Raw genomic sequence first — 23,791 nt, forward strand, 5'->3', positions numbered from 1 at the left:
ATATCCCAGATTGAACAGCGGGGAATATCCCAGATTGAACAGCAGGGAATATCCCAGATTGAACAGCAGGGAATATCCCAGATTGAACAGCAGGGAATATCCCAGATTGAACAGCAGGGAATATCCCAGATTGAACAGCAGGAAATATCCCAGATTGAACAGCAGGGAATATCCCAGATTGAACAGCGGGGAATATCCCAGATTGTGCCTTGCAAATATCACTAGAGTTATTTTACAGACAATGTGAATTTAGATGACACACTAACCCCAGGATTCTTATCTATCCTCTGCTCTTCTCCTCCCAGCTAGCTGCTCATTACTGCTCATGAATATGGCTTCTTCTCACTCTAAGATCAGATATTCTCTTGCTACTTTTCAGCCGTTCTTTTCACTTGAGCTCGTTGTTTCAATGGACCTGTTCGAATGTGTAATGGAGTTATGGAATGTTCTACATTGACATGGTGGATGTGTAACCAGGCCAGCACAGTACAGCTCGGCTTGGCTCAGTTCAGTAGTGTGAAAAGGGTACAACAGTACTGACAGCTCTGCGGGCCCCCAGCACAGACCAGTTGCTCCAGCAGGGCCCAATCAGGACTAGAGTAACCCAGGCCAGTAGGCGACCAGTGACAAGGCACGGTGTGGGCTCAGCTTGGTTGGTGTACTGTAAGAAGAATCCCAGATTAGATAAACAGCCAGCAGGGCAGCTGGGAGGTAGCAGCTGGGGTGTTCTCTCTCTCTCTCTCTCTCTCTCTCTCTCTCTCTCTCTCTCTCTCTCTCTCTCTCTCTGCTCTCTCTCTCTCTCTCTCTCTCTCTCTCTCTCTCTCTCTCTGTCTCTCTCTCTCGCTCTCTCTCTCTCTCCTCTCTCTCTCTCTCTCTCTCTCTCTCTCTCTCTCTCTCTCTCTCTCTCTCTCTCTCTCTCTCTTCCCCTCCTCTCCTCTGGGAGGTAGCAGCTGGGAAGTCCTCTCTCTCTCTCTCTCTCTCTCTCTCTCTCTCTCTCTCTCTCTCTTCTTTCTTTCTCTCTTCTTTCCTCTCTGGAGGTGGGAGGTAGCAGCTGGGAAGTCCTCTCTCTCTCTCTCTCTCTCTCTCTCTCTCTCTCTCTCTCTCTCTCTCTGGGAGGTGGGAGGTAGCAGCTGGGAAGTCCTCTCTCTCTCTCTCTCTCTCTCTCTCTCTCTCTCTCTCTCTCTCTCTCTCTCTCTCTCTCTCTCTCCTCTCTCTCTCTTCTCTGGGAGGTGGGAGGTAGCAGCTGGGAAGTCCTCTCTCTCTCTCTCTCTCTCTCTCTCTCTCTCCTCTCTGGGAGGTGAGTGCAGCTGGGAAGTCCTCTCTCTCTCTCTCTCTCTCTCTCTCTCTCTCTCTCTCTCTCTCTCTCTCTCTCTCTTTCTCTCTCTGCCTCTTTCCTTTTTTCCTCTTTCCCTCCAGTCCAGCTGTTTATCTTCACAGTTTGTTAGTTCTGTTAGCAGCACAGTGACACTGTTTAAGGCAACAGCCTTGTGTTGACAGCCTTGTCTTGACAGCCTTGTGTTGACAGGCTTGTGATGACAGCCTTGTGTTGACAGCCTTGTGTTGACAGCCTTGTGTTGACAGCCTTTTGTTGACAGCCTTGTGTTGACAGCCTTGTGTGGACAGTACAATGGCATAACAGCTGGAGACTTAATAAGAGCAGTGACTGCTGATTTGGCCCACTATAGTTGTTCTGAGTTCATGTCAAACTGGATCATATCTCTGTGATACAGGTGGCAGTGAACCCATTTAATCCTACTCTCTCAGTGAACCCATTTAATCCTACTCTCTCAGTGAACCCATTTAATCCTACTGTCTCTCTCAGTGAACCCATTTAATCCTACTCTCTCAGTGAACCCATTTAATCCTACTCTCTCAGTGAACCCATTTAATCCTACTCTCTCAGTGAACCCATTTAATCCTACTCTCTCAGTGAACCCATTTAATCCTACTCTCTCAGTGAACCCATTTAATCCTACTCTCTCAGTGAACCCATTTAATCCTACTGTCTCTCTCATTGAACCCAGTTACTCCTACTGTCTCTCTCAGTGAACCCAGTTACTCCTGCTGTCTCTCTCAGTGAACCCAGTTACTCCTGCTGTCTCTCTCAGTGAACCCAGTTACTCCTGCTGTCTCTCTCAGTGAACCCAGTTACTCCTGCTGTTTCTCTCCTGTTCCCATGTGCTTATACCCTTCCACACTACAGAGCCAAGCCGAGTTGAAAGAACAATGCAAGGAAAATGTCAGAGCCAGCACAGTACTGTAGCAGCCAGCACAGAGCTGTGTACGTTACCTGACCTGGGGGTGTAAAGTAAAGCAGACCCTGTTTATACAGTCACCGGACCTGGGGGTGTAAAGTAAAGCAGACCCTGTTTATACAGTCACCGGACCTGGGGGTGTAAAGTAAAGCAGACCCTGTTTATACAGTCACTGGACCTGGGGGTGTAAAGTAAAGCAGAACCTGTTTATACAGTCACCTGACCTGGGGGTGTAAAGTAAAGCAGACCCTGTTTATACGGTCACTGGACCTGGGGGTGTAAAGTAAAGCAGACCCTGTTTATACGGTCACTGGACCTGGGGGTGTAAAGTAAAGCAGACCCTGTTTATACAGTCACCTGACCTGGGGGTTTAAAGTAAAGCAGACCCTGTTTATACGGTCACTGGACCTGGGGGTGTAAAGTAAAGCAGACCCTGTTTATACAGTCACCTGACCTGGGGGTTTAAAGTAAAGCAGACCCTGTTTATACGGTCACTGGACCTGGGGGTGTAAAGTAAAGCAGACCCTGTTTATACAGTCACCTGACCTGGGGGTGTAAAGTAAAGCAGAACCTGTTTATACAGTCACCGGACCTGGGGGTGTAAAGTAAAGCAGACCCTGTTTATACAGTCACTGGACCTGGGGGTGTAAAGTAAAGCAGACCCTGTTTATACAGTCACCTGACCTGGGGGTGTAAAGTAAAGCAGACCCTGTTTATACGGTCACTGGACCTGGGGGTGTAAAGTAAAGCAGACCCTGTTTATACAGTCACCGGACCTGGGGGTGTAAAGTAAAGCAGACCCTGTTTATACGGTCACTGGACCTGGGGGTGTAAAGTAAAGCAGAACCTGTTTATACAGTCACCAGACCTGGGGGTGTAAAGTAAAGCAGACCCTGTTTATACAGTCACTGGACCTGGGGGTGTAAAGTAAAGCAGACCCTGTTTATACAGTCACCCAGGGACGGCCTGTTCAATAGGGCGATATGGGCGACGCACTGCCAAACGGGGAAAAGGAAGGGATTTTTTTCTAATCAATTATATCACGGCAACAGTAGTTATCAGTGTTGTAATCTATACGTCTGATCTGCCACAGTGCCACACTGCCACTAAATGTCGAATCAGGCTAAAGTCGTGCTTCAAATGGCTCCACCCCCTTTTTGGGGCGATTTCAGTCAGATTGAAAATCGCCCAGAACTTCTGTCATAGACTCCCATGTAAAATCTATTTTTTTCAAATTTCAGAGCCTTCAATACAATCTCAATGGGTGTCTGTGGGCTTGCACTTACGCGCTTCGCCATATGTTACGTAACCATGAACGTAACTGAGAAAAGAGTGGATTGTTTGAAAGAAGTTCCTTTTTGTCGGCGAACAAATGAAGATAAATTGGCAACGAAACAATTAGGACCTCCCAGACCAAATTTAATAATTCAACAGGTTTCTACTAAAGGCGGAAAGTCCTACACCCGAGGATTTTCCAAAAATTGGTACTGAACGAAAAAGACATTGCCACTCACTCAACTGGATGACGAGGGATACAGGCTAGCTGTCCGCCGCCACAACGATGAGGTTAGTGTTGATAATCACAAGTTTACTGGATGTGGATATGGTGTAATAAAGGCAGTTTATTCAGAGGTAAATATATCTGGAATCGCGTTCACGGACCCGTTCGTCAAACTCTTAGGGAGCTATAAATTAAGCCCCCTTACTTACCATATCAGATAAGAGAAATTGCTGCAGCTACATATATTTTACATCCTGGCCCTACATAGTTCACTATTTGCATCACTTACCAAAATATTACATGTGGTCATATATGCTTGGAAAGTGGAGATGCCATAGAACGTCAAAAAAGTAAACATTGCTGGAGACACATTGCCGTTTTGGAGAAGACATCGCGTTTGCTAGCGAAGAGATTTGTTGTGGCAAATGAACTTGGGCTGGGAATTGCCAGGAACCTCACGATAAGATATATGCATCAGCATTGCGAGTCTCATGATTCTATACGTATTGCGATTCGATACTGTGATTTTATTGCGCACCATATGTCTGTTGCAGAGGGATCAGAAAGCCATGAGAACGAGTTTTGATCAGTCATGGAAATAAAAGTGCTGAAAACAAATTGGCTCCCAATGTGGAAAGATTGAGAACAAGCTATGAAGGAACAATAATGGTGTTTTGGTGCAGGTACAGCCAACTAGCGCTAAAATATTGCGATATTGTCAATACAGTATATCGTAAAGTATCACTATGTAACTCGATTTCTTTCACCCCAATCCCTCAAATTAACGGTAAATAACTGAATTGTTTGCCCCACATTTAGCTAAGATGATTAGCTAGCCAGCTAAAATGTTTTAGTTAGTTAGCAGTCGCATCTACAATAGTTTACTGTCAATAACATGTCTCCAAAAATGACGTGGTGTCTCCAATTGTGTTGACATTTTACAATTGCAATGCGCATCCATGAGTATCCACTTTCTGTAGCTCAGCTGGTAGAGCATGGTGCTTGTAACGCCAAGGTAGTGGGTTCGATCCCCGGGACCACCCATACACAAAAATGTATGCACGCATGACTGTAAGTCGCTTTGGATAAAAGCGTCTGCTAAATGGCATATTATTATTATTATTATTATTATTATTATTATCTGAAGAGAGCCCCGAAACATTGTGTGCAGACATTTTATGCAATAAATGAAGTAGGTTCAATCTAGTAGTTCTGATCTTCTGATTGGTCCTGATGAGTTGGGCGAGGTCCCCTGCAGGCTACTGTCACTGTTGCATTGGCTCTGAGTCGGGTTCTCTGTCTTCAAATGTTCAGCCTAAGAGAGGGGATTTTTGTGTGTGTGTGTGTGTGTGTGTGTGTTTAACAGTGATGATGTGTGTGTGTGTGTGTGTGTGTTTAACAGTGATGATGTGTGTGTGTGTGTGTTTGTGTGTGTGTGTGTCCTCAGAGCAAGAACTCGTGAGTTGGAAGAACTGAGAGGCCTATGGCGTGGGTGTTGTCCTTGGCCACCTGCTGACAAGGCTGACAAGATAGGACCCTTTTGTCCATTGTTATTGGATAGGAACAGAACTTATAACCAGCTCCTGACCTAAATAGATCTTAGCACAACATTTTACTCAACATATCATATTCCATATTCACTATAACAAATATATTTACTACGACATTAGCAAGAACCGCCACATCCTCAGCCGGCTAATCCAGTGTGTGAAGTTTTGCGGAGTGTTTGAGTTAGCTTTGCGAGGCAAAGATGAAACTGAGGGCTCCACCAACCTGGTAAGCCAACACTTTTGAGATCTGTCAATAAATGCTTCTGGTATTGACTTATATGCTGCCCCTGTCTTCATGTTGTTGCTGGACATATCTTTTTTTAAATGTGTGTAGGTCACCTAAATCATCAGAAAAATTGCCCCTCCTGAGAATTTTTTCAGGAGCCGCCACTGCAGTCACCTGACCTGGGGGTGTAAAGTAAAGCAGACCCTGTTTATACAGTCACTGGACCTGGGGGTGTAAAGTAAAGCAGACCCTGTTTATACGGTCACTGGACCTGGGGGTGTAAAGTAAAGCAGACCCTGTTTATACGGTCACCGGACCTGGGGGTGTAAAGTAAAGCAGACCCTGTTTATACAGTCACTGGACCTGGGGGTGTAAAGTAAAGCAGACCCTGTTTATACGGTCACTGGACCTGGGGGTGTAAAGTAAAGCAGACCCTGTTTATACAGTCACCGGACCTGGGGGTGTAAAGTAAAGCAGACCCTGTTTATACAGTCACCGGACCTGGGGTTGTAAAGTAAAGCAGACCCTGTTTATACAGTCACCGGACCTGGGGGTGTAAAGTAAAGCAGACCCTGTTTATACAGTCACCGGACCTGGGGGTGTAAAGTAAAGCAGACCCTGTTTATACAGTCACCTGACCTGGGGGTGTAAAGTAAAGCAGACCCTGTTTATACAGTCACCGGACCTGGGGGTGTAAAGTAAAGCAGACCCTGTTTATACAGTCACCGGACCTGGGGGTGTAAAGTAAAGCAGACCCTGTTCAGGGTTTTTTATTTGAACACCATACACCTCTGAAGATGGAGACCAACTGGTGAGTGGAAAGTTATGGGGATGAATTAGTTTGTGTTGAGTTTTTTTCAGTATTGTGGTATCTACAGTATAGCAATGTGAGCATGTAGAGGATACATGGAATCATGTATTCATTCCGTTGCACAAACAAACAGGTTAAGTGAAACAAATGGCTAGCTCTGCATGGTGTACAGTAGCTATTCTAGTTTCCGTAGGCCTCCCTTTCCCCAGCTTGGCGTCACTTGTTCGTTCTGCTTGTATAACGGTGAGGAATTATTCAATCCAACATGGCAACGCACCCTGGAAAAAAGTCTGGGGACACTGGCAACTGTTCAAACATTTGACAGTGTTTAAATTCTCTGATACTAAATAGTCAACGTTAATATATTGAAGTGCATCCCAAGTTGCAACCTATTTCCCATAGGTCCACAGGGTCCATATGGGCTCTGGTCAAAAGTAGTGCACTATATAGGGAAAAGGGTGCCATTTGGGACTCAGGTAGACCGTGTCAATGTATAAACAGACTGACATGCAGGTTGAAATGCTGACTAACCCTCTCACACATGGGTACGGATGGTATCTAGGATGGTATCTAGGATGGTATCTAGGATGGTATCTAGGATGGTATCTAGGATGGTATCTAGGATGGTATCTAGGATGGTATAGACATCTAGGCTTTGTCTCTTTCACACACACACACACACACACACACACACACACACACACACACACACACACAGACACACACACACACACACACACACACACACACACACACACACAGAGACAGACAGACAGACAGACAGACAGACAGACAGACAGACAGACAGACAGACAGACAGACAGACAGACAGACACAACACACACACACACACACACACACACACAGACAGACACATCACAGACAGACACATCACACACACACACACACACACACACAGACAGACACATCACACACACACACACACACACACACACACAGGTGCAGCCAGCCAGTTCATATTATTATTAGGCTACAGAGCCTTTCATGACTACCAGAGTGATTCCTGTTACTCCCATCATTATATCCAGGCTTATACCACCTGTGTGTGTGCATGTGTGTGTGTATGTGTGTGCTTGTGTTCTTGTGTGTATGTGTCTGTTCCACCTCCATACACTCCCAAAGCGCCTCCGGAAAAGATTGTGTGCAGACCAGATCTCCAGCTCTGTTTAGATCTGGGGTATAAACTGTAAACCGTTTTGTGTTTAAATACAGCAGATGCTTATGTAGCCTGTTCTGTTGGGCTCTCCACACACAGATATTAGACAAGCTGACGGGTTAGTGTTTTTAATTAGGTGACACCGGACAAACCGGCCTGGGCCCAGGTCTATTTGTGCAGTGTTGTTAACTCCTGTGGTCATTGTCACGCCAAACAACTAACAATAGGAGTGGTTGAATTTAATGGAGTGGCTTTTCTGTTATTAGAATCAGCATTCTACCCTCCCTGTGTACTAATGGTAGGTCGTTTCATGTTTCATGTTGATGTTTCATGTTGAATGTTTCTTGTTGAATGTTTCATGTTGAATGTTTCATGTTGAATGTTTCATGTTGAATGTTTCTTGTTTAATGTTCATGTTTGATGTTCATGTTGAATGTTTCATGTTTCATGTTGAATGTTCATTGGTTCTAATTCTAAGAATCTGCGAGGACTATTCTATCAATAGATGCCAATTCTATTGTTCTGTGAGATCTGATACACTTGTTGGTCTGAGTTTGATCAAATCTGTTGGATTCCAATCAACTTATCTCATGAACGTGGAACATTATACGTTATTGATGGTTCTCTGTGAGATATTACTGAGAAAGTGATTCTGACAGCATACAATTTCCTTTCTAAATACTTGTTTTCTATGTGCGGCCACATATTGCATTTCTAGATGATTGTCTAATTTAATCAGAGCAGCGATTAAAGCTGTCACTGAGAGACCAATTTGATTTGCCAAGTTCTGAATAGGCTACCGTAAAGGAAGGATAATGCAGATGATCCTATCCATCCATAATAAGCACCATTCCCCGACTCATATTCAAGAGGAATTCACCCTTTAGTTTGTGTCCCAAATGTCACCCTGTTTTCTATACAGTGCACTACTTTTGTAGGCAATAGGATGCCATTTGGGATGCAGCCTCAAAATATTCCATTCACACATTTTGCAGAGCTGTGCTTTCCTATACAATGTCATGCTTGGATGCGTAGCATGATTGAGGTGATGAGATTACACAAAGAGTAAACCATGAGATCTTAACCAGACTGGTCTTGATATGCACTCACTTTACTGTAAGTCCCCTTTGCATAAGTATTGTTATGTTGATCACATAAATACACTGTGATGGATAGTGCAATAACACAGACTCTGGCTTGAAGGACCAATCTGATAAATAAGGGATGGCTTTTTTTAATGGCTGTGATAGGAGAAAACTGAGGATGGATCAACAACATTGTATTTACTCCACAATACAAACCTAATTGACAGAGTGAAAAAATTAAGTCTCTACAGAATAACACATTTTCCAAAACATGCATCCTGTTTGGAATAAGGCCCTAAAGCAAAACTGCAAAAAAATAAACGTTTTGTCCTGAATACAAATTGTTATGTTTGGGGAAAATCCAACACAACACATCAATGAGTACCACATTTCTTATTTTCAAGCATGGTGGTGGATTTTCAAGCAAAGGATTTATTATTATTATGCTAATGGCCTTGGTCTTTTACCAAATAGGGCTATCTTCTGTATACCACCCCTACCTTGTCACAACACAACTGATTGGTTCAAACGCATTAAGAAGGAAAGAAATTCCACAAATGAACTTTTAAGAAGGCACACCTGTTAATTGAAATGCATTCCAGGTGACTACCTCATGAAGCTGCTTGAGAGAATGCCAAGAGTGTGCAAAGCTGTCATCGAGGCAAATGGTGGCTAGTTTGAAGAATCTAAAATATAGAATATATTTTGATTTGTTTAACACTTTTTTTGGTTGCTACATGATTCCATATGTGTTATTTCATAGTTTTGATGTCTTCACTATTATTCTACAATGTAGAAAATAGTAAAAAATTAAGAAAAACCCTTGAATGAGTAGGTGTGTCCAAACTTTTGACTGGTACTATATGTAATTTCTCATGTCTCACAAGAAGCTCTGTCAATGTATTCTTTCTGTGCTTGGCTATACTCCGTCTCATCAGCATCAGTAGGAGCATTAGAAGAGAAGTTACAGCGAGATGTATGCAACCAGTCAATAACACTGCTGGAGCTTCTGAGAATATAAATATAATTACTAGAATGGACATTCCTGTTGAAGTCCATGTTCTGTAATTGCATTTCTATGGTTCTGGGGCCATGGTAGAGAAGGGAGACAGGACGTTCTGACAGTCTGAGCCACACACGTCTGACTGGCATTGGACATTTCTGTGATGATCGGAGCAAGGAGGGAGAGATGGGGGAGAGAGGAAGGTAGGGAGAGAGGGAGGAAAGGAGAGAGGGAGGTAGGGAGAGAGGGAGGGAAGGAGAGAGGGAGGTAGGGAGAGAGGGAGGGAAGGAGAGAGGGAGGTAGGGAGAGAGGAAGGTAGGGAGAGAGGAAGGGAAGGAAGGAGAGAGGAAGGTAGGGAGAGAGGAAGGTAGGGAGAGAGGGAGGGAGGGAGAGAGGGAGAGAGGGAGAGAGGAGGGAGGGAAGGGAGAGAGGGAGGGAGGGAGGGAGAGAGGAAGGAGGGAGAGAGGAAGGGAGGGAAAGAGGAAGGTAGGGAGAGGGAGGTAGGGAGAGAGGAAGGTAGGGAGAGGGAGGGAAGGAAGGAGAGAGGAAGGTAGGGAGAGAGGAAGGTAGGGAGAGAGGGAGGGAAGGAAGGCGAGAGGAAGGTAGGGAGAGAGGAAGGTAGGGAGAGAGAGAGCGAGAAGGAGGGAGGGAGGGAGAGAGGGAGAGAGAGAGAGCGAGAGGAAGGTAGGGAGAGAGGAAGGTAAGAGAGAGGGAGGGAGGGAGAAAGGAAGGTAGGGAGAGAGGAAGGTAGGGAGAGAGGAAGGAGGGAGGAAGGTAGGGAGAGAGGAAGGTAGGGAGAGAGGGAGAGAGAGAGAGCGAGAGGGAGGGAGGGAGAGAGGCCGGATGCATGGATGTCTTTTCTACTAGGCACCAACAGCTGCACACATCGTATCCGCACCTCATAATGCACCTGTTAGTCAGACTCTACTGTTTTAATGGTCTGGATATAACAGCTGGCTCTCTTTTGTCTGTCTGTCTGTCTGTCTGTCTGGATGTGTCTGGTCTGGTCTGGAAAGTTGTTGATAAGGGGACACAATGGAAACATCTGCATCAGTTCGGTTTGTGAGGTGGTTGGTGTGAACGGACTGTAGAGTATCTCACAGTGCAGTGCTTAAAGTTCTGTGCAAACAATCTGTACAGAGCAAGTCACAGTGGTGAGAAATGATTAGAGTTAGACAATATACTGAAGTAGGCCCTCTGCTTCCCAATTTGGAATCCCAATGTCTCTCTGCAATGTTGATTGATTGATTTGACGCTCTGGATAAGAGCGTCTGCTAAATGACGTAAATGTAAAATTTGACAATGTTGTACTGTTCTGTTAACCACAATGAATTGGCAGAAACATACTCAAAGTCTCGCATTAAATAGAAGTCAGAGGAGAGAGACTAAATCTCTGGTAACTGGGTTTGTTTCTGCATCCGGGGGTATCGTTCTTCCAGGGCCGGACACAAGGCAGGCTAACTAGCTTCAGTAGCTGGCCTTGTACACTGGCTGGCCCTCATGCCTCCATAACTCCACAGCTCCCTGGTAATTGGGTTTCTAATTGTCAACCAGGGGGATTGTCTTGTTGTTTCTCCTGAGGTAGGCAGGTAGACAGGGGCAGACAAAGCAGAGCAGGGAGGGAGGCAGGGCTATTTGTCCTTGTCCTCTGGCTCGCCGCTCCACATCTCCACAGTTCCAAAGTTCCCTGGAGAAGTGTCTTCACGCCCTTCTGTTGTGCAGGAGAAACCGAAGGGACCGGCACACTCTGTGGGGCAAGATAAACCTAAGGGACCGGCACACTCTGTGGGGCAGGAGAGGGCCTTGTGAGACACATGGGACTGTACAGCCTTGAGACCCTGTGTGACCAGAGACCTGGAGACCCTGTATGATCAGAGACCTGGAGACCCTGTGTGATCAGAGACCTGGAGACCCTGTTTGATCAGAGACCTGGAGACCCTGTGTGATCAGAGACCTGGAGACCCTGTGTGACCAGAGACCTGGAGACCCTGTGTGATCAGAGACCTGGAGACCCTGTTTGATCAGAGACCTGGAGACCCTGTGTGATCAGAGACCTGGAGACCCTGTTTGATCAGAGACCTGGAGACCCTGTTTGATCAGAGACCTGGAGACCCTGTGTGACCAGAGACCTGGAGACCCTGTGTGATCAGAGACCTGGAGACCCTGTTTGATCAGAGACCTGGAGACCCTGTTTGATCAGAGACCTGGAGACCCTGTGTGACCAGAGACCTGGAGACCCTGTATGATCAGAGACCTGGAGACCCTGTGTGATCAGAGACCTGGAGACCCTGTGTGATCAGAGACCTGGAGACCCTGTGTGACCAGAGACCTGGAGACCCTGTGTGATCAGAGACCTGGAGACCCTGTTTGATCAGAGACCTGGAGACCCTGTGTGATCAGAGACCTGGAGACCCTGTTTGATCAGAGACCTGGAGACCCTGTTTGATCAGAGACCTGGAGACCCTGTGTGACCAGAGACCTGGAGACCCTGTGTGATCAGAGACCTGGAGACCCTGTGTGATCAGAGACCTGGAGACCCTGTGTGATCAGAGACCTGGAGACCCTGTTTGATCAGAGACCTGGAGACCCTGTGTGATCAGAGACCTGGAGACCCTGTTTGATCAGAGACCTGGAGACCCTGTTTGATCAGAGACCTGGAGACCCTGTGTGACCAGAGACCTGGAGACCCTGTGTGATCAGAGACCTGGAGACCCTGTGTGATCAGAGACCTGGAGACCCTGTGTGATCAGAGACCTGGAGACCCTGTGTGATCAGAGACCTGGAGACCCTGTGTGATCAGAGACCTGGAGACCCTGTTTGATCAGAGACCTGGAGACCCTGTGTGATCAGAGACCTGGAGACCCTGTGTGATCAGAGACCTGGAGACCCTGTGTGCTCAGAGACCTGGAGACCCTGTGTGATCAGAGACCTGGAGACCCTGTTTGATCAGAGACCTGGAGACCCTGTGTGATCAGAGACCTGGAGACCCTGTTTGATCAGAGACCTGGAGACCCTGTTTGATCAGAGACCTGGAGACCCTGTGTGATCAGAGACCTGGAGACCCTGTGTGCTTTACACACACTGATGAATGTTGTTCTGATTATAGACTAGATGGGCTCAGATAGTAGATGTTCTGTATTGATGACACTCATTCTGCAGAGAAAAACATTAGTCAAACTCATTATAGTGCCCAGACCCTTGACTCCAGAGACCTGACAACCTCCCCCTGGTGCGTTACATTAACTAATGAATGTTGTAATGATTTTTTATTTTACCTTTATTTAACTAGGCAAATCAGTTAAGAACAAATTCTTATTTACAATGACGCCCTAACCCGGACGACGCTGAGCCAATTGTGCGCCTCCCTATGGTACTCCCAATCACGGCCGGTTGTGATACAGCCTGGAATCGAACCAGGGGGTCTGTAGTGACGCCTCAAGCGCTGAGATGCAGTGCCTTAGACCGCTGCGCCACTCGGGAGCCCTGATATTGAGGAGCTACGGCTTTTCTTTGTAGAGGTGTACTCTAGATTTGTCTTTCCATTAAAAATGTTTCATTCCCCCGTCACAAGATTGATGGTGCTCATTCTGTCCAAATAAATATTGAAATGTGATGTAACCATTACAAGATGTAGCTGTTAATCATTTAACCTTCAATTGAAGTCGAAAGTTTTCACAATTCCTGACATTTAATCCTAGTAAACATTCCCTGTCTTAGGTCAGTTAGGATCGCCACTTTATTTTAAGAATATGAAATCTCAGAATAATAGTAGAGATAATTATTTCTTTCAGCTTTTATTTCTTTCATCACATTCCCAGTGGGTCAGAAGTTTACATACACTCAATTAGTATTTGGTAGCATTGCCATTAAATGGTTTAACTTGGGGTAAAACGTTTTGGGTAGCCTTCCACAAGCTTCCCACAATAAGTTGGTTGAATTTTGGCCCATTCCTCCTGACAGAAACTGGTGTAACTGAGTCAGGTTTGTTGGCCTCCTTGCTCGCACACACTTTTTAAGTTCTGCCCACAAATTTTCTATAGGATATAGGTCAGGGCTTTGTGATGGCCACTCCAATACCTTGACTTTGATGTCCTTAAGCCATTTTGCCACAACTTTGCAAGTATGCTTGGGGTCATTGTCCATTTGGAAGACCCATTTGCGACCAAGCTTTAACTTCCTGAATGATGTCTTGAGATGTTGCTTCAATATATCCACATAATTTTCCTTCCTCATGATGCCATCTATTTTGTGAAGAGAACCAGTCCCTCCTGCAGCAAAGCACCCCCACAGCATGATGCTGCCACCCCCGTGCTTCATGGTTGGGATGGTGTTCTTCTGCTTGCAAAGGCCCCCTGTTTCCTCCAAACATAACGATGATCATTATGGCCAAACAGTTCTATTTTTGTTTCATCAGACCAGAGGACATTTCTCCAAAAAGTACGATTTTTGTCCCCATGTGCAGTTGCAAACCGTAGTCTGGCTTTTTTATGGCGGTTTTGGAGCAGTGGCTTCTTCCTTGCTGAGCGGCCTTTCAGGTTATGTCGATATAGGACTCGTTTTACTGTGGAGGTCCTTTGCTGTTGTTCTGGGATTGATTTGCACTTTTCACACCAAAGTACCTTCATCTCCAGGAGACAGAACGCGTCTCCTTCCTGAGCGGTATGATGGCTGTGTGGTCCCATGGTGTTTATACTTGCGTACTATTGTTTGTACAGATGAACGTGGTACCTTCAGGCGTTTGGAAATTGCTCCCAAGGATGAACCAGACTTGTGGAGGTCTACACATTTGGCTGATTTCTTTTGATTTTCCCATGACGTCAAGCAAAGAGGCACTGAGTTTGAAGGTAGGCCTTGAAATACATCCACAGGTACACCTCCAATTGACTCAAATGAAGTCAATTAGCCTATTAGCTTCTAAAGCCATGACATGGAATTTTCCAAGCTGTTTAAAGGCACAGTCAACTTAGTGTATGTAAACTTCTGACCCACTGAAATTGTGATACAGTGAATTATAAGTGAAATAATCTATTTGTAAACAATTATTGGAAAAATTACTTGTGTCATGCACAAAGTAGATGTCCTAACCGACTTGCTAAAACTATAGTTTGTTAAAAAGAAATTAGTGGAGTGGTTGAAAAACGAGTTTTAATGACTCCAACCAACCTAAGTGTATGTAAACTTCCGACTTCAACTGTAACTGTCTTCAGTGTGATGTAGTCATTAGAACAGTGGTCACCAACCTTTTCTGAGTCAAGATCACTTCCTGAGTCAGAATGCAAGCCGAGATCTACTGCTCTGATATATATATTTTTAAAGACATAAGCCTATGCAACATTAACCAATTAAAAACAGTTCTGTAGCAATGAGGTTTGTGCACTAGGCTATAGGCCCAATACATTATCTCACTGCATATTGGCTACGCTTGAATTGCCCTGCCAATGTTGTTCTTCTCAGACCATTCTGAAATTATATTATATTATACTTTAAGGTATATGATCACACTGGTAATAGATCATTTGTTGTATTACTTGTGAGGCACAGCTGTTGGTGAAACTTAATTAGAACTGCATTACTTCTGCCTCATGCACCGATTCATGTTGTTACTCCTATGACCAGAGAAAGTGAAATATTCCTTCGAAATTAAAAACAGACACAAGATGCAAATAATAACAACGCTAGCTTATCGGAACACTTTGCTACACTCATTCAATGCAGCTGCAGTGCTGGTTGTAGCGTGAGTGGAAGTAGGGAGAACGCATTTTATGGCTCATAAAACTGTTGAACAAAGTGTTGACAGTGCTGAATAACAACTTAAACTTACTCATATAAACAGCAGCTCTTTGCTGTATTTGTTGAGTCTCTCTCTAGTTGTGGTTTTAAATGTTTTGAAATCTCACATGATCAACTTTGCTGTGCGTTCGCGGTTTATTTTTACCAGTCTAAAAGGCTCTGCACTGACACGGCCTCTGCAGATGTCAGGGTGTTCATTATTTTTGCGCTTCACGGAGCAGAATGAAGCTGTTGTGAAGGAAGTTGTGAAGGAAGTGAGTTTGTGTTTATACAGGACGTCCCGCCCCCAACTACCATCAACCAATCATGTTATAGCTATACGGAATTATACGGAGCCCTCTGCATTGTTAGAAAATTTGGGAGGCGCACGGCGATGCGGTACGGAGCTCAATTTGGCCTCCGCAATTGCGTCCCTCCCGAGGAACCTGCGCAGACACTGTGATCTGAGCTATCTGACTGGCCAGCAGTAGGTCTATTTTTTTTATTTTTTTTTTTTATGTAGAAAATAGTAAAAGTAAAGAAAAACCCTTGAATGATGTAGCCGTTAGAAGATGTAGCTGTCTTCAGGGTGATGTAGCCATTAGAAGATGTAGCTGTCTTCAGTGTGATGGTGCCATTAGAAGATGTAGCTGTCTTCAGTGTGATGGAGCCATTAGAAGATGTAGCTGTCTTCAGTGTGATGGAGCCATTAGAAGATGTAGCTGTCTTCAGGGTGATGGAGCCATTAGAAGATGTAGCTGTCTTCAGTGTGATGGAGCCATTAGAAGATGTAGCTGTCTTCAGTGTGATGGAGCCATTAGAAGATGTAGCTGTCTTCAATGTGATGGAGCCGTTAGAAGATGTAGGTGTCTTCAGTGTGATGGAGCCGTTAGTCATCTAGCTACTCATTAAAACATGTATGATGCTCATCATCAAACTGGTGTTGATTAGGATGTGACCAACTGAGTATGGAGGTCGACAAACATCACTGTAAACAATCAGCACGTCTGAAAATTGGCAGTTTTCATATTCCCTCGTATAGTCTGGGGCTGCATTCCAAATGGCACCCTTTTTTCCTGTATAGTGCACTACTTTGGACAAGGGCCCTGATCAAAAGTAGTGCACTGTGTAGGGAATAGGGCACAATTTGAGCTGGCCCTGTGACTGTGAGAAGACTCTAGGGTTATCTGTCGTCCTCTCCCGTCCTCCTGCTCAACGTGATAGCAGCTGGTTAAATATGTACCTTGCCGTCGATGCCATTCAGGCACTTAGTATCTGCCATCTCTACAGTCAGCCCTCCAACACAAATCAATCAGCTGTGCAGTACTTTGGATGTATTTACAATGCTAACACAAAACACAATGATAACCCGATCCCATACAGAGTTATTGTGGGAGATGAGCAGGAAATCGGGTGAATGCTCGGCCAGGGACTCTCAGTGGTGAAACTGAGTTTAAGGTCAGAAGCAGAGCGGACACCTGCCATGATTCTCTTCTGTAAACAGTTTAACTGGACGGGTGGATGCTGCTGAGGGGAGTACGGCTCATAATAATGTCTGGAATGGAGTCAATGGAATGGTATCAACCCCATGGAAAACACGTATTTGATACATTTCCATTATCTCCATTCCAGACATTATTATGAGCCGTCCTCCTCTCAGCAGCCTCCACTGATAGACGTAGGTGTATTCTCAATCATTTAATAATTCTTTATCATCCTAGATTTGATCGGAAATCGATGGCAACACATGAAAAGAATAGAATACACAGAATGTACAGTGATATAAAAAAGTCTGGTAGTTGTCAGGTGAGATATAATGGAGAGCTGATGGAAACAGGTGAGATATAATGGAGAGCTGATGGAAACAGGTGTGTGTTTCCAACCCTCTCTGGGCCTCCCTCCCCCATCCCTGATGGGCCTTGTGGCTGCATAGTGGCTGATGGCTGGGTAGATGATGGGCCTTGTGGCTGATGGCTGGGTAGAGGATGGGCCTTGTGGCTGCATAGTGGCGGACGGCTGGGTAGAGGATGGGCCTTGTGGCTGCATAGTGGCTGATGGCTGGGTAGATGATGGGCCTTGTGGCTGCATAGTGGCTGATGGCTGGGTAGAGGATGGGCCTTGTGGTTGCATAGTGGCTGATGGCTGGGTAGAGGATGGGCCTTGTGGCTGCATAGTGGCGGACGGCTGGGTAGAGGATGGGCCTTGTGGCTGCATAGTGGCGGACGGCTGGGTAGAGGATGGGCCTTGTGGCTGCATAGTGGCTGATGACTGGGTAGATGATGGGCCTTGTGGCTGATGGCTGGGTAGAGGATGGGCCTTGTGGCTGCATAGTGGCTGATGGCTGGGTAGATGATGGGGCTTGTGGCTGCATAGTGGCGGACGGCTGGGTAGATGATGGGCCTTGTGGCTGATGGCTGGGTAGAGGATGGGCCTTGTGGCTGCATAGTGGCTGATGGCTGGGTAGATGATGGGCCTTGTGGCTGCATGGTGGCTGATGGCTGGGTAGATGATGGGCCTTGTGGCTGCATGGTGGCTGATGGCTGGGTAGATGATGGGCCTTGTGGCTGCATGGTGGCTGATGGCTGGGTAGATGATGGGCCTTGTGGCTGCATAGTGGCTGATGGCTGGGTAGATGATGGAGCTTGTGGCTGCATAGTGGCTGATGGCTGGGTAGATGATGGGCCTTGTGGCTGATGGCTGGGTAGATGATGGGCCTTGTGGCTGCATGGTGGCTGATGGCTGGGTAGATGATGGGCCTTGTGGCTGCATGGTGGCTGATGGCTGGGTAGGTGATGGGCCTTGTGGCTGCATAGTGGCTGATGGCTGGAGGCCCTGTTTTACAGCACTGCCAGATTAAAGAGGCTGTTGCTCTGGAATCTGGGTTGTTCTCTGGTCTGAGTGTGATCTGTTTTTGAATGCTGACCAGATTCATCCTCTCGCCCTTGTAAACCATTAGCTTTAAATCATCAATTGTGTACTAGATTAGTGATAGTTTCTCGAGTCGTGAAACAGTTTCCACTGGATAGTAATGGTTACCATTACTCTCTGTCTCTGTTCCTGCCTCCTCCTTTATGAGTCAGCATAGATGGCTGTTAGTGCTGTGATGTGACTTTTCCCTGCTGTTGGTGCTGTGGGTGTGACTGTTCCCTGCTGTTGGTGCTGTGGGTGTGACTGTTCCCTGCTGTTGGTGCTGTGGGTGTGACTGTTCCCTGCTGTTGGTGCTGTGGGTGTGACTGTTCCCTGCTGTTGGTGCTGTGGGTGTGACTGTTCCCTGCTGTTGGTGCTGTGGGTGTGACTGTTCCCTGCTGTTGGTGCTGTGGGTGTGACTGTTCCCTGCTGTTGGTGCTGTGGGTGTGACTGTTCCCTGCTGTTGGTGCTGTGGGTGTGACTGTTCCCTGCTGTTGGTGCTGTGGGTGTGACTGTTCCCTGCTGTTGGTGCTGTGGGTGTGACTGTTCCCTGCTGTTGGTGCTGTGGGTGTGACTGTTCCCTGCTGTTGGTGCTGTGGGTGTGACTGTTCCCTGCTGTTGGTGCTGTGGGTGTGACTGTTCCCTGCTGTTGGTGCTGTGGGTGTGACTGTTCCCTGCTGTTGGTGCTGTGGGTGTGACTGTTCCCTGCTGTTGGTGCTGTGGGTGTGACTGTTCCCTGCTGTTGGTGCTGTGGGTGTGACTGTTCCCTGCTGTTGGTGCTGTGGGTGTGACTGTTCCCTGCTGTTGGTGCTGTGGGTGTGACTGTTCCCTGCTGTTGGTGCTGTGGGTGTGACTGTTCCCTGCTGTTGGTGCTGTGGGTGTGACTGTTCCCTGCTGTTGGTGCTGTGGGTGTGACTGTTCCCTGCTGTTGGTGCTGTGGGTGTGACTGTTCCCTGCTGTTGGTGCTGTGGGTGTGACTGTTCCCTGCTGTTGGTGCTGTGGGTGTGACTGTTCCCTGCTGTTGGTGCTGTGGGTGTGACTGTTCCCTGCTGTTGGTGCTGTGGGTGTGACTGTTCCCTGCTGTTGGTGCTGTGGGTGTGACTGTTCCCTGCTGTTGGTGCTGTGGGTGTGACTGTTCCCTGCTGTTGGTGCTGTGGGTGTGACTGTTCCCTGCTGTTGGTGCTGTGGATGTGACTGTTCACTGCTGTTGGTGCTGTGGGTGTGACTGTTCCCTGCTGTTGGTGCTGTGATGTGACTGTTCCCTGCTGTTGGTGCTGTGGGTGTGACTGTTCCCTGCTGTTGGTGCTGTGGGTGTGACTGTTCCCTGCTGTTGGTGCTGTGGGTGTGACTGTTCCCTGCTGTTGGTGCTGTGGGTGTGACTGTTCCCTGCTGTTGGTGCTGTGGGTGTGACTGTTCCCTGCTGTTGGTGCTGTGGGTGTGACTGTTCCCTGCTGTTGGTGCTGTGGGTGTGACTGTTCCCTGCTGTTGGTGCTGTGGGTGTGACTGTTCCCTGCTGTTGGTGCTGTGGGTGTGACTGTTCCCTGCTGTTGGTGCTGTGGGTGTGACTGTTCCCTGCTGTTGGTGCTGTGGGTGTGACTGTTCCCTGCTGTTGGTGCTGTGGGTGTGACTGTTCCCTGCTGTTGGTGCTGTGGGTGTGACTTTTCCCTGCTGTTGGTGCTGTGGGTGTGACTGTTCCCTGCTGTTGGTGCTGTGGGTGTGACTGTTCCCTGCTGTTGGTGCTGTGGGTGTGACTGTTCCCTGCTGTTGGTGCTGTGATGTGACTGTTCCCTGCTGTTGGTGCTGTGGGTGTGACTGTTCCCTGCTGTTGGTGCTGTGGGTGTGACTGTTCCCTGCTGTTGGTGCTGTGGGTGTGACTGTTCCCTGCTGTTGGTGCTGTGATGTGACTGTTCCCTGCTGTTGGTGCTGTGGGTGTGACTGTTCCCTGCTGTTGGTGCTGTGGGTGTGACTGTTCCCTGCTGTTGGTGCTGTGGGTGTGACTGTTCCCTGCTGTTGGTGCTGTGATGTGACTGTTCCCTGCTGTTGGTGCTGTGGGTGTGACTGTTCCCTGCTGTTGGTGCTGTGGGTGTGACTGTTCCCTGCTGTTGGTGCTGTGGGTGTGACTGTTCCCTGCTGTTGGTGCTGTGGGTGTGACTGTTCCCTGCTGTTGGTGCTGTGGGTGTGACTGTTCCCTGCTGTTGGTGCTGTGGGTGTGACTGTTCCCTGCTGTTGGTGCTGTGGGTGTGACTGTTCCCTGCTGTTGGTGCTGTGGGTGTGACTGTTCCCTGCTGTTGGTGCTGTGGGTGTGACTGTTCCCTGCTGTTGGTGCTGTGGGTGTGACTGTTCCCTGCTGTTGGTGCTGTGGGTGTGACTGTTCCCTGCTGTTGGTGCTGTGGGTGTGACTGTTCCCTGCTGTTGGTGCTGTGGGTGTGACTGTTCCCTGCTGTTGGTGCTGTGGGTGTGACTGTTCCCTGCTGTTGGTGCTGTGGGTGTGACTGTTCCCTGCTGTTGGTGCTGTGGGTGTGACTGTACCCTGCTGTTGGTGCTGTGGGTGTGACTGTTCCCTGCTGTTGGTGCTGTGGGTGTGACTGTTCCCTGCTGTTGGTGCTGTGGGTGTGACTGTTCCCTGCTGTTGGTGCTGTGGGTGTGACTGTTCCCTGCTGTTGGTGCTGTGGGTGTGACTGTTCCCTGCTGTTGGTGCTGTGGGTGTGACTGTTCCCTGCTGTTGGTGCTGTGGGTGTGACTGTTCCCTGCTGTTGGTGCTGTGATGTGACTGTTCCCTGCTGTTGGTGCTGTGGGTGTGACTGTTCCCTGCTGTTGGTGCTGTGGGTGTGACTGTTCCCTGCTGTTGGTGCTGTGGGTGTGACTGTTCCCTGCTGTTGGTGCTGTGATGTGACTGTTCCCTGCTGTTGGTGCTGTGGGTGTGACTGTTCCCTGCTGTTGGTGCTGTGGGTGTGACTGTTCCCTGCTGTTGGTGCTGTGGGTGTGACTGTTCCCTGCTGTTGGTGCTGTGATGTGACTGTTCCCTGCTGTTGGTGCTGTGGGTGTGACTGTTCCCTGCTGTTGGTGCTGTGGGTGTGACTGTTCCCTGCTGTTGGTGCTGTGGGTGTGACTGTTCCCTGCTGTTGGTGCTGTGATGTGACTGTTCCCTGCTGTTGGTGCTGTGGGTGTGACTGTTCCCTGCTGTTGGTGCTGTGGGTGTGACTGTTCCCTGCTGTTGGTGCTATGGGTGTGACTGTTCCCTGCTGTTGGTGCTGTGGGTGTGACTGTTCCCTGCTGTTGGTGCTGTGGGTGTGACTGTTCCCTGCTGTTGGTGCTGTGGGTGTGACTGTTCCCTGCTGTTGGTGCTGTGGGTGTGACTGTTCCCTGCTGTCAGCTGTTCTCTGCATGGCAGCACACATGAAGGTGTTAAACTAATTGAATCACTTTTCACCTCTCAGCAGGACCCCATCTCTCTCTGTGTGTGTGTGTGTGTGTGTGTGTGTGTGTGTGTGTGTGTGTGTGTGTGTGTGTGTGTGCGCATGCGTGTGTGTTACCATAGATGTAATTTATTTGAAATGGCAGTGATTTTCTCTCAAAGCATTTTTTTGTCCTGGACTGGTGTTTCTACAGAGTAATTGTCAGCTTGCTGAAGTGAAAACAGCAGAAATCAGCCAGTAATGTTGAAATAAAAAGCTGTAGGGAGGTAAATGTAACACTGTTTCTCTCCAAAAGTTTAAACATATCCTCTGTAAGTAGAATGGGCCATGTTACCTGTCTATTTTTCAGTAACACCTTACATTAGTAACAGCATGGAATAAGCAACAGTCCCTATCGCTGTCAACAGTCCCTATCGCTGTCAACAGTCCCTATCGCTGTCAACAGTCCCTATCGCTGTCACGTAAGTAGAATGGGCCATGTTACCTGTCTATTTTTCAGTAACACCTTACATTAGTAACAGCATGGAATAAGCAACAGTCCCTATCGCTGTCACGCCCTGGCCTATAGAACTCTAGCTAGTTTGGTCAGGGTGTGAATATTCTAGGTGTTGTATTTCTATGTTTGGCCGGGTGTGGTTCCCAATCAGAGGCAGCTGTCGCTCGTTGTCTCTGATTGGGGATCATACTTAGGCAGCCTGTTTTCCTGACTGTTGTTGTGGGATCTTGTTGTGTTCCTGTTTAGGCTTGTGTGTTAGCCCTTTGGACCGTCACGGTTAAGTTTGTTATTTTGGTTACTGCGTCGTGTGTTTATTAGTTAATAAACATGTACGCCTTTCACGCTGCACCTTGGTCCGACCCGTCTCTTAACGTCTGTGACAATCGCACTTGTGTGATAACAGAAAATGCTCCACTCCATTGCTATGCTAGTACAATTTAGTTACTAAAGTACTAGTACAGTGAGGGAAAAAAGTATTTGATCCCCTGCTGATTTTGTACGTTTGCCCACTGACAAAGAAATTATCCGTCTATAATTTTAATGGTAGGTTTATTTGAACAGTGAGAGAAAGAATAACAACAAAAGAATCCAGAAAAACGCATGTCGAAAATGTTATAAATTGATTTGCATTTTAATGAGGGAAATAAGTATTTGACCCCCTCTCAATCAGAAAGATTTCTGGCTTCCAGGTGTCTTTTATACAGGTAACGAGCTGAGATTAGGAGCACACTCTTAAAGGGAGTGCTCCTAATTTCAGCTTGTTACCTGTATAAAAGACACCTGTCCACAGAAGCAATCAATCAATCAGATTCCAAACTCTCCACCATGTCCAAGACCAAAGAGCTCTCCAAGGATGTCAGGGACAAGATTGTAGACCTACACAAGGCTGGAATGGGCTACAAGACCATCGCCAAGCAGCTTGGTGAGAAGGTGACAACAGTTGGTGCGATTATTCGCAAATGGAAGAAACACAAAATAACTGTCAATCTCCCTCGGCCTGGGGCTCCATGCAAGATCTCACCTCGTGGAGTTGCAATGATCATGAGAACGGTGAGGAATCAGCCCAGAACTACATGGGAGGATCTTGTCAATGATCTCAAGGCAGCTGGGACCATAGTCACCAAGAAAACAATTGGTAACACACTGCGCCGTGAAGGACTGAAATCCTGCAGCGCCCGCAAGGTCCCCCTGCTCAAGAAAGCACATATACAGGCCCGTCTGAAGTTTGCCAATGAACATCTGAATGATTCAGAGGAGAACTGGGTGAAAGTGTTGTGGTCAGATGAGACCAAAATCGAGCTCTTTGGCATTACATTTACATTTACGTCATTTAGCAGACGCTCTTATCCAGAGCGACTTACAAATTGGTGCATTCACCTTATAGCCAGTGGGATAACCACTTTACAATATGTTTTTTTTTTTTGGTGGGGTGGGGTAAGGGGGGGTAGAAGGATTACTTTATCCTATCCCAGGTATTCCTTAAAGAGGTGGGGTTTCAAGTGTCTCCGGAAGGTGGTGAGTGACTCTGCTGTCCTGGCTGTCTCCGCTGTCCTGGCTGTCTCCGCTGTCCTGGCATCAACTCAACTCGCCCCAAG

The 23,791-nt window shown here is 47.2% G+C and overlaps 1 protein-coding gene across 1 annotated transcript in view; it reads left to right on the plus strand.

The window, feature by feature from the left end:
* The window catches only part of LOC121537713 (potassium voltage-gated channel subfamily C member 1), a 59,978-nt gene that overhangs the window by 15,951 nt on the left and 20,236 nt on the right, over positions 1-23,791 (plus strand). The gene's annotated exons all lie outside the window — the stretch shown is intronic.

The sequence above is a fragment of the Coregonus clupeaformis genome, chromosome 24 (genome assembly GCF_020615455.1).
Source record: "Coregonus clupeaformis isolate EN_2021a chromosome 24, ASM2061545v1, whole genome shotgun sequence".
In the NCBI taxonomy this organism is placed as follows: Eukaryota; Metazoa; Chordata; class Actinopteri; order Salmoniformes; family Salmonidae; genus Coregonus; species Coregonus clupeaformis.